This window comes from Leuciscus leuciscus (genome assembly GCF_965113295.1).
Source record: "Leuciscus leuciscus genome assembly, chromosome: 1".
Lineage (NCBI taxonomy): Eukaryota > Metazoa > Chordata > Actinopteri > Cypriniformes > Leuciscidae > Leuciscus > Leuciscus leuciscus.
This window is the reverse complement of record NC_138725.1, coordinates 75,548,107-75,558,256: the sequence shown is the minus strand read 5'-3', so window position 1 is coordinate 75,558,256 and position 10,150 is coordinate 75,548,107.

Here is a 10,150-nt window from a genome sequence, read left to right as displayed (position 1 = left end):
AAAACAAAAGCCATGTGTTAATTACCTTTGAAGGTGTAATGATTTCAGGGCCAGGAAGATCCTTCATCTGGTTTCAGATGTAGGACGGAGAGAAGGCTGTGCTTTCATGTCTGGTTACAGTTTGACTTGTTTTATACCTGCCTGATGTGCAGATCGCCTGTGGGAAAATAGCTGAGAAGCCTTTTGCACCAAAGCATGTTCAGATTACATTTCTGACAAACAGAAAGGGTTAATTTTAGCATATTACATAAACCGTAAATGTATTGCATGACCAATATATTCTATATTCATAAAGTATCGGGTCATATTTTAAATAAATAAAGTGATGTGTAAATATTAAAAGCTTTTGGAAATGTTTCAGTCTTGGATTATTTTCTATTTGTTTTATTGCAAATTATATTATTATCATCCTAATAATTTGAGTGAACGGACTAATGCAGATTCAGAATTTTGTATGTCCTTTGACATCACTCCTGCTAACATGAAGTTTGTGTAAAATCTAATGATCATGTTCTCCATCATCATTCGAGAATGATCCAAAAAGCAACTTTGTGCTTGAAAACTTTTTGGATCGATCTGTGTTTGCACTGATTTAATAAAGACCGTTTCTACTTGAACCTTCTTCTTCTTTGGATCTAGAACGTAACACATATTTTGGCGTTAAAAAACTACTGTCAGGATTTTAAAGGCATGCAGTAAAAAATTAGAGCCGTCACAGTTGGTGTTTGTAATAATCGCACAACGAATAGGCATATCATCAAGAACCGTCTATAATTACAATACTCAGTAACAACCATGTGAAGTCAAACGAGGCCGAACACTGAATAAAGGAAACTAAGGGCTTAAATACACGGTAATAATAAACTGGAGCAGAAACAGGTGCGTAACTAACCAGAAAATATGGAAACAAATAAGCAAAGGGAACACATGCAAACAGGAACAGAACAGAAAAGGACCAAATTAAAACTAAACACACTGAAAAAAATGATTAATTTAATTTAATTTTAAAAAGTATTGTAAGTGGTTGCATTCAATTGATTTTACCTACATTTAAACAAATGCATTAAGCTGAACTTAATCAATTTTAGTTCAACTTAATACATTTGTTTAAATGTATAAATTGATAATTTAAATTCAACTTTACATTCAACTTACAATAATTTAAATTCAACGAATCATTTTTTTCAGTGCATATTCATGACAAAGGTGTGGAGATGTGGACAGTTGTTTTCGTGGCTGACTTTATTGCATATGAATTTATAGGAGTTTCCCTTTCCGACACACAATTTATGAGAGGAGAGTATTTAAATATATCACTCAACATGATTTACTAAGGTTTGCGGGAAGTATTGAATGCCCAAAAAGCATGTCTCAGCCTATTTTGTGGTTGACCTGCTGTGATAGTTGCTGTAGGAAGAGGAGCCGCTGAGAACAGAGAGCGTGTGATAGAAGGGAGATCGTTTTCTCCACTCGTCTTCATTTATTTGGAGTGCCAGAGGAAGAGATTATCTGAACACATCATGACATGCTGACCAACAGTATGACTTAGAGTTTGATGTTATTTTTATACATACTGACTAGTACTGAGTAACAACAAAATAGTTTTAAACAAAGCCATAGCGGAACCAACTGTTGAAAGTCATGAATGAATCAGCCTTGCTGAATGAATCAGTTGAGTGAATCATTCAATGACTCACTCATAAAGATATTTGCTGCCACCTTCTGATTAACACTTATCCTACCAATTATGGCCAGAAAGAAGAGAAGCAGAAGCAGGGTTAGTACAGCTGGATTTTGTTTTATTCTCTTACAACTTCTTACATTTTCAGTTTTAGTAATGCATTGGTCAATAATTCATGTTTTATTTACGCATGACATAAAACGGAGTACACAGCCCTGTTTCACTGGGGCAACAATAATGAGCAAAATTAGTATATACATATTTTTCCATTTTCACTTGATATGATCTGTGTTATGATCCCAGTGTGTGTTCCCCTGTCTTGCGGCATGTGTTGTAGTTCTTTGTAGTCTTTCTAGTGGATTAGTTTTCCCCATGTGTTGCCTGTTAGCCTCTCCCCCTTGATATCTTGTTAACCTATATTCCCTTTGTGTATATATACCCTTGTGTTTCTCAGGTTAGTTGTCAGTCACTGTTTTGCGGTAACATGTTCCTGTCTTACGTTTCCTGGCTATCCTGTGTTTGGTTATCTTGTGGATTACTATCATTAAAGGGATAGTGCACCCAAAAATGATTTACTCACCCTGAAGCCATCATAGGTGTATATGACATTCCTCTTGCAGACGAATACAATCAGAGTTATGGCAACCTCGAAAATAGGTAGAATTCTTCATTTGCTCTCCTTTTAATCTTATTGGTATCTACGAAAGACAATTGACCTATCGGTAAACCCCACCCACCTCAGTTACTGTTGCGAACCCGGACACACAAATGGAGTTGCTAACTGTCATTCAATGACAGATGAATATGTTGGGTAACAAGATTAATTTGGAAGCGAGGGTTTACAGATCATAATGCAAGCGGGAGAAGCCTCATGTTACAGCTGTCACGATCTCAGATGAACAACATCCAGGATCAGATTAAAGATAAAGATTGAGATTAAATTAATTTACATTTAACCAGTTTAATATGGAGAGGCACTGAATTGTAGACCAGTCTATACATGACGTGAGAACGGTTAGATATTTAGGTTTGTATGTTAGCATGAACTCACTAACTTTAATTGTAACTTAATGAGAGTATGACAACCAGGAAATTAAAGGTTTTTCCTTCAATGGGATTCGGGATGAATCTTTAGGGAACCAGGTTACTGCGCTCACATCATTGGATTTAATTCACAGCGTAATCCAAAGCAGACATTTTGTTTGGGTTTAGGAAATGGAATAAAATGAATTTCATTGCCCATCCTCTCAGGATACATGGGATCAGTTACAAGTACCTCAGGCACATTGTTTTACCAATTTTGTAGCATAAACGCCATCAAACCGATGAGATCTTTGGATCTCTATGGCTCTGAAACCTAAAGATGTCCGAGTTGCCCTGTGTAACTGATACTCAACCGCCATTGGCTCATCTGTGCTCGAGGGGAGGGGCTTAGCGATAGGCCAATTGAGACATTCAAGAGTTCTCGTTATTGATTTTTCTTTCCTATGAGGATAGAGAGAAGAAAGGACATAAAACTAAGATTGCAAACAGATAATTTTATGAAATACCTCAGGGGCTTTTCAAGGAATCGATGCCATACCAAGACGAGAATGCTGATGAACAAAGCTAAGCATTCAGACGCGCATGTTCTACCGAGACAAAAGCAGAGATGCTTATTCCAGGAACCTAAAAGTACATTCCCAGAGCTGGAAACATGGATGGAAAGTAATCAAGCTGTGCAGTGATGTCATCTTGATGAAAGACACATCATCAGGGAGCTGGTTGGAGCTGGCACGGTTTGAGCTACATCATACTAGAGCACAACATCAAAGCAGGTGCCAGGCTCCCAGACGTGTGCCAGCAGCGTTTACGACCATGACATCTCTCTGGCACAGGACAATGAGCTGTAGAGTTATGAAGACATGCAAAGTGTGTATTTTGTACCATTGAGACAAAAGCTCTGAGATTTCACACAGAGAATGAAATGTGAGTTATTAATACATTCTCCAAAGATGTTTAGATTCAAACAACACACGTGACTAAACCTGATTGGTTCCCGAGCCGATTGGTTCTTATGATAATGAGCTTCTAAATTGAAACTGTTAAATTATATAGAGCGATCGTGTCTCTTTTAGAGGACTTGTGAGGAAACCACACGATTCAAAACTTTTTGAAACGTGAACGGTTTTGATGAATCGTTCATAGGAGGGATATAAATCTCTCAGGTTTCATTCAAATATCTCAGTTTTTCTTTTCGAAGATGAACGAAAGTCTTAAATGGTTTAAGAAAAAGAAGAAGAGAGTAGTAAGTGGTTTAATCTCATATCACCTGACTGGAATCAGGCCTAATGGAAGGTGATTCGGTCAGTCTTGGTAAGAAAATGTTAGCATTTCAGGTAAAAATCATTCATGTAAAAATCTGTTTATTTAATTGTTTGTTTGTTTTTTGGTAAAGATGCAAGTCATTTGTCCTAGTTGTCCTGACATACAATATTTTGCACAACTTCTAATTTCCTTAAATCTTTGCTACAGAGGTGAAGAGAGTGCATGTTAGCATGATCACAATACTGGGAAATACCCTAGGCTAAACTAAACCACAATTATCAACATCCAATATGTTTAACATACCCTCTAATACTCACCGGTTGCTTTGTAAATAACTATATTAGCGACTTTTTGATTGAACTTTGCTCACTGTTGTGTTGGGTTTCTTCTAATCTGATGTTCAGTGTAACTCATAGAGTGCTGTATAGTGACGACAGACAAGAGGATGAAAGTGGACACTCATGTCCAGCTTGATGAGGATATAGCCAAAGCTTTTCAAGGTAAACTGAGAAGTCAACGGAATTCGAATGCATTTCTATGCAAATTATTATACATATATTCAAACATGGATGCAAAAATGTTAGTTATCATTGGTTAATTTTATATCAGTTCTTCTTCCCTTTCACAGATCCTGTGATAAAGCAGTCTTCACACACTACAGTGTCTGAACCACAAGCCCTCAAGTTGCAGAAAATGAGTCGAACTCAAAGAAGTGATCGTCCATTGTTTTTCAGTAACTTTTTTTAATTTTTTTCCCCAGAAAATTTTATTTAGTGATATAATATTATAGTGTACTTTTCAGTAATACAGGTATAACTGACATTTTCTACAAAAAAAAATGTATAAATATAGCTCTGCCATAGCATTTCCCTGATCTTTCATTTATTATGATGTATTGTTCAAGAGATTATATGTGCTACTGTACTTTTTTAATGTACTCTAGGTATTTATTTTGCAATGTACACAAGATAGTATATTAAAGTTTTCTTGATTTCAAAGTGTGTGTATGTCTTAACATTTATATTTCATTAGTTTTGCACTTTTAATATACCATTTTGCATACTGAAAAAAAAGAAGCTTTATAATAAACTAGTAGTGTAAAGCTAATACATTTCTAATCAGCTTTAATGGTACATTAAAATTAAGCTTCTGTATATATTCTAACTGTAGTATAAGAAATATGAAAGTAAAAAGAAATACACTTAAATTGCACTAAATGTCAATTTTAGCACAAATTAATATATTAAAATATATTGCAAATAGCTTAAAATTGATCTTAAGCATATCTTGAAATACACTTAATATAATTGAAGTTTTTTAAAACAGTATAGTATAATTTAAATATATTAAGTAAGCCTATGTCCAAAAAAGCACAATTTCCTTTTCACCTTAGGAGTGTCTATTTACACTGAGCAAATAGATGGTTTTGTTGGCAAAGGCTATTTACTGCGATACCGTCTACCAAATCAAACGACAGAATATTGCCTCAAGTACACTCAATTTGGCTTTTGACGCAACTAACCCTAGATCATATCAGCCTTTCCCCGATCCTATTCTTCTCCCTATTATCCCATCACATATACGTATCAGCTCGGAGGGGTGCTTCTTGTCAATAAAAATGAAGACAACATTCAAAAAGTGGAAATAAACAGCCTAAACTTTATTTATTAGCCCTAAAATTGAAATTACGTTGATCAGGCTGGCACGTCAGCCGTGACATATGATACTCATTTTTATATAGTATCAGCCACCATTCACACGAAGTATAGATATCATTCAAGTAACACTGTTTACACTCTTCTTCTTTTTTTTTTTTTTTTTGCTATCACTTAGTGTAAATAGCATCAAATACTATTTGCACTTAGTAGGAATAACCTCTCCCGCCATATGTATATATAACATTTTCAAAAGTAAAGGTATGCTCTTCATGTTTGTGGTTGCTAGGGTGTTCTGGCAGGTTGCTAGGTGGCTGCTTACAGGGCCAAAACAGGTTTTGCTTAGCTTATTGAGCAATATTCATGTGATGCTTTACTTAGCAAACTCTAATTAGATATTTTCTTAGGTGAAATAAAATACATTATACACTCGAAAAAATCTTGTGATATTTTTTTCTACCCAAATTCTGGGTTGAGCCTTCTGGGTAATTTTTTCAGTATGTGGGTAGTTTTTGTGTTACCCAGCTCCTGGGTCAGATGTAACAACCTAGGGATTGATTTATCGCGGGCTTTTTGCGAGCTCTTCAGGAGAGAGCAGTGCAGCTCCATCAAAATGGTGCATGTCTTCGGTAAAATACAGGTTTGTGTATGTTTTATTTGATCCATACATTCGTTATTGTGCTGTATATCTTTAAATTAATGCAAAGCAACATACAGGGGCGCGATGTGACTCACCTAAACGTGTCGCGTCTGTCTTTTCGCGTGATGGAACGTACACAAACTTATATGATTTTATTCGAAAAGATACAGAATATAAATAAGGATAATGTTAAAATATGTTCTCAGAACTGTACACTGATTGTAACCCCGCTGAACACAACACAAGCTCTGGCACGAGATCCAGCGCCGGTACACTTTAATTACTCATAATTGTTTAATTTGTAGGCCTGCTAATATGAAATGTTGGCCATATGTATTAAAAATTATATAAAATAAACTATACTGTAAAATATGATTGAAAATAAAGGAATTATCATGCAAGCCAGTGGTTGTATCAAATATTTAAAACAAGTTTAGAGGATTTAAGTTAATCCATTGACATTAATTAATGTATGTAAAAAAAAACAAAGTAAAAAATAAAATTGAATCAACTATGTTGGTTTAAATAAACAACCCAATTTGCTGGGTAAAATGATCTCAGCATGTGTTCTGTCCTATATTTACCCAGCCCAGTGTTTTTTAGAGTTAATGCAAGCCATAGATCAGTAGACGATTTCAGTTGATAAACTTTTACAAATCAGATTTAGAAACCGAAGATTCATGACCAAAGACTTTCTTGTCACTGGTCAGTGTCAGATTAGGACAATGCCAATCAAATAATATAAAGCTAATATTTGCTTTCCACCCTCTTCTATACAAGCCTTTGGGGCTCAGCTGTGTCATTTTGAAGGGGCCCACTGCATTTCATAGACATACACACACACGCGCACACACACACACATGCAGGCCAACCAAAACACTTTTGCTGGAAAATACAGTGCATGACTGGTTTCGCTAGCATCACAGGAGCACATTTGATGTGGTTTTACTTGGATATCTCAGAAAATAAGGGACTTCTGCAAAACATTACTAATACTAACAGACAAATGGTTAAATAAAAACAGGATTTGATCTGCTGCTTTAAAGATCCCTCCGCCTGTTTATCCACAGATCAACCGAGTGTGATTCCATTTCTAAATACCCACATCCACACAAACAAATTACCCAATATTATCCATACATACAAATTAGTCATCTCCCATTTGAACTAGTATACAAGCTGTCAACTTTACTCTCATAATCTCTCCATGCCAGGGTACGCGAATGGAAAGCTGCGCAGTCTTGAAGTAGTTAGTCTTCCTTCATGAAATGAGGCATCATCTGCAACCAATAGAGACACTCTGGTTACGAAAGGAGAGCCTGTTTGACAGATGTCTCCTGCTATACTGAAGCCCACTTCCTAGATGGCACCTCATGACTTATGTTTATGGTCAAGTTTGTTTACTGATTCAATGGAGCGCACACAGAACGCATTAATGGAGCGTAGAACATGCCAAAAAAAGAGACCTGAATAATGTTTGTTTGCTTTTGTGTCATACTTATATTACAACATCTAAAATACTTTTCACTAGAGACTTACACCACATTACTGATTCAGACTCTTCAGGCTTTAATGGATTATCATACTCAGGCTCTTTGTAGATTAACACCATCAAATGCAGAGTCAAATTCAAGTGTGACTCTAACTCCAACAACGCCCTAAGATGCAATCATGCACGCTTAACCCTGAAACCATACCGAGACGTTATACTTGGAGCTCAACCCGCCCCCCAAATTTGGTGTCACTTTAAAGAAATCTGTTAAAGAAACTTCTTAGTGAATTACAAAGGTTTTATAGATGGTGATCTCTGCTTTGTTCTAGGAATGAGGACTTCCACCTGTTTCTGATGATGGGAGCTGGAGCCTGTCCCTTTTAAGAGCTTGATCCTTCTTGATCTCTTTGATGTAACTTGACCTAACAGTTCCAGCGAGAAGAATTTGATGATTTTGGATGGGCTCTTTTAACTAGCTGCGTAGGAGATATGAGAATTGAGCAAAATGAGTAGAGCCAAAAGTAAGGATGGATAAAACTGGGTTAGAAAAACTGTCGATGAAGTCAACATGAAGCATGAAACACCAGTTGCAGCTCATGTTACTTCTGTAATCTGACACGTTTCCACATGAAACAAGATATTCAATTGGAAAATAAAATGCAGAAGAAGGATTTATTTATAAATTTTTTCATTGGAGATGATTAGTTTGTGAAAAGTGGGCATTACATACGATGCCAGGTGGTTAAAGTAAGGGCTTTTATATATGGACTTTTATTTTGTAGTGTTGTCTTCTTGTTTCCTGTTCAACTTCGTGATTTGCTGATTGTTCTCATCTGTGTCTTGTTACCCTGATTAGTCCTTATGCATTTAAACCATTGGCTGCATCTGAAATTACATTCTTCCCTACTATATAGTAGGCGAAAAACAGCATGTGACAAAAGAAGTATGTCCTAATTCACAGTACTCATAAAAGAGTAGACACCTGGATAACCTACTTACAGAGAGACTCTGAAGTGTGTATATATGGGCACTTTAATATCCCATGAGGCCATGGGAGAGGATTTGTGAAAGACCCTAGTAGGTCACATAACAATAACAACAAGGTGGATGTACTGTAATATGTCTGGGTTACTTTATACACACATAGCGGTCATGAAGTACCTATTCAAGAGAGCATGCGATTTCGGACGCAGCCATTGTGTTTCCAGTGTTCAGAGTCAGGTCTTGTCCTGGATGTGCCGTCATGTGCTCAGTTTCGTTGCCTGTGTTCCTCTGTTTCCTGGTTCTTGTGTTTATTTTGTTATTATTGTTATTAAATAAATGTTTGTCTTCAGTTGGATCCTGCTCTCGCTCGTGTCTGAGGCCCTGTTTACATCTGGCATTAAGAGGCGTATTAGTCGATCGGCTCACAAGTGGTGTAAACGGGGTCTAGTAGTTTTGAGCAAGTCCTCTTCCAGAGGTAGTCGAAAACACATGAGTTTGAATGGCCACAAAAGACCGCCTGCTGACCTAGTGAGTAAACATCATGGGAAATGCGCTAGCCAGACGGGATTTACATTTTGTCTGCTGAAGTCCTAAAGGCTCGTTCATACCAGGAACGATAACTATAAAGATCCACACCAGCGGACGATATCGTTCTGTTTATTCTTAGCGCATGTTTGTCTGTTGCTTTAAATGCTCAAGCAGGATGGATTCTGATTGGCTGTCAGTGTTTTTATCGCTCATAAGCTGGATAAAATCGGTCTGAAAGTGATTACAATAATATAATTTCTCTATGCCGTTATCGTTATAGTTGTGGTGTGAACTCTGCTATTCTTTAACATTGAGGTATAAACAGAGCCTGAGTTCACAAGACATTACAACATCATCTTATCACTTGTGCAAAACCCTCAAAAGGACATCTTTGTGCCATAATAACCCTTCTTAGTAGTTCCTTAAGGGTACATATTACTCTAAGGCAATAATACTAATTTCCAATGTTTTAAGGGGTAGGAAAGGTACAAAGTTATGCCTTTAAGAGCACTCCCCACAGTGACAAGCAGTCGGACCAGGTATAATCTTTGCACACATTTAAGTCCTCACAGTGTACCAATATAGGGTCAGAAAATATCTTTCTCCATTGATGGCACTGTGTAGGAATGTATTCTGATGATTCAACATTAAATCTCAGATATGTTTTACCACTGACTGATTGTTGTAAGAAATGGGGATATTTTCCCCTATGCTGCCATTCAAGTCACAGCTCAGAACAGCCACTATATAATGAAGGTAAATTATCTTATGATCCCATTTTTAATTGGAAAAGCTAACTTGAAATTATAATTTGGAATAATGTGCATCAATAAATGGTGCATAAGACCAGGAACACACATAAC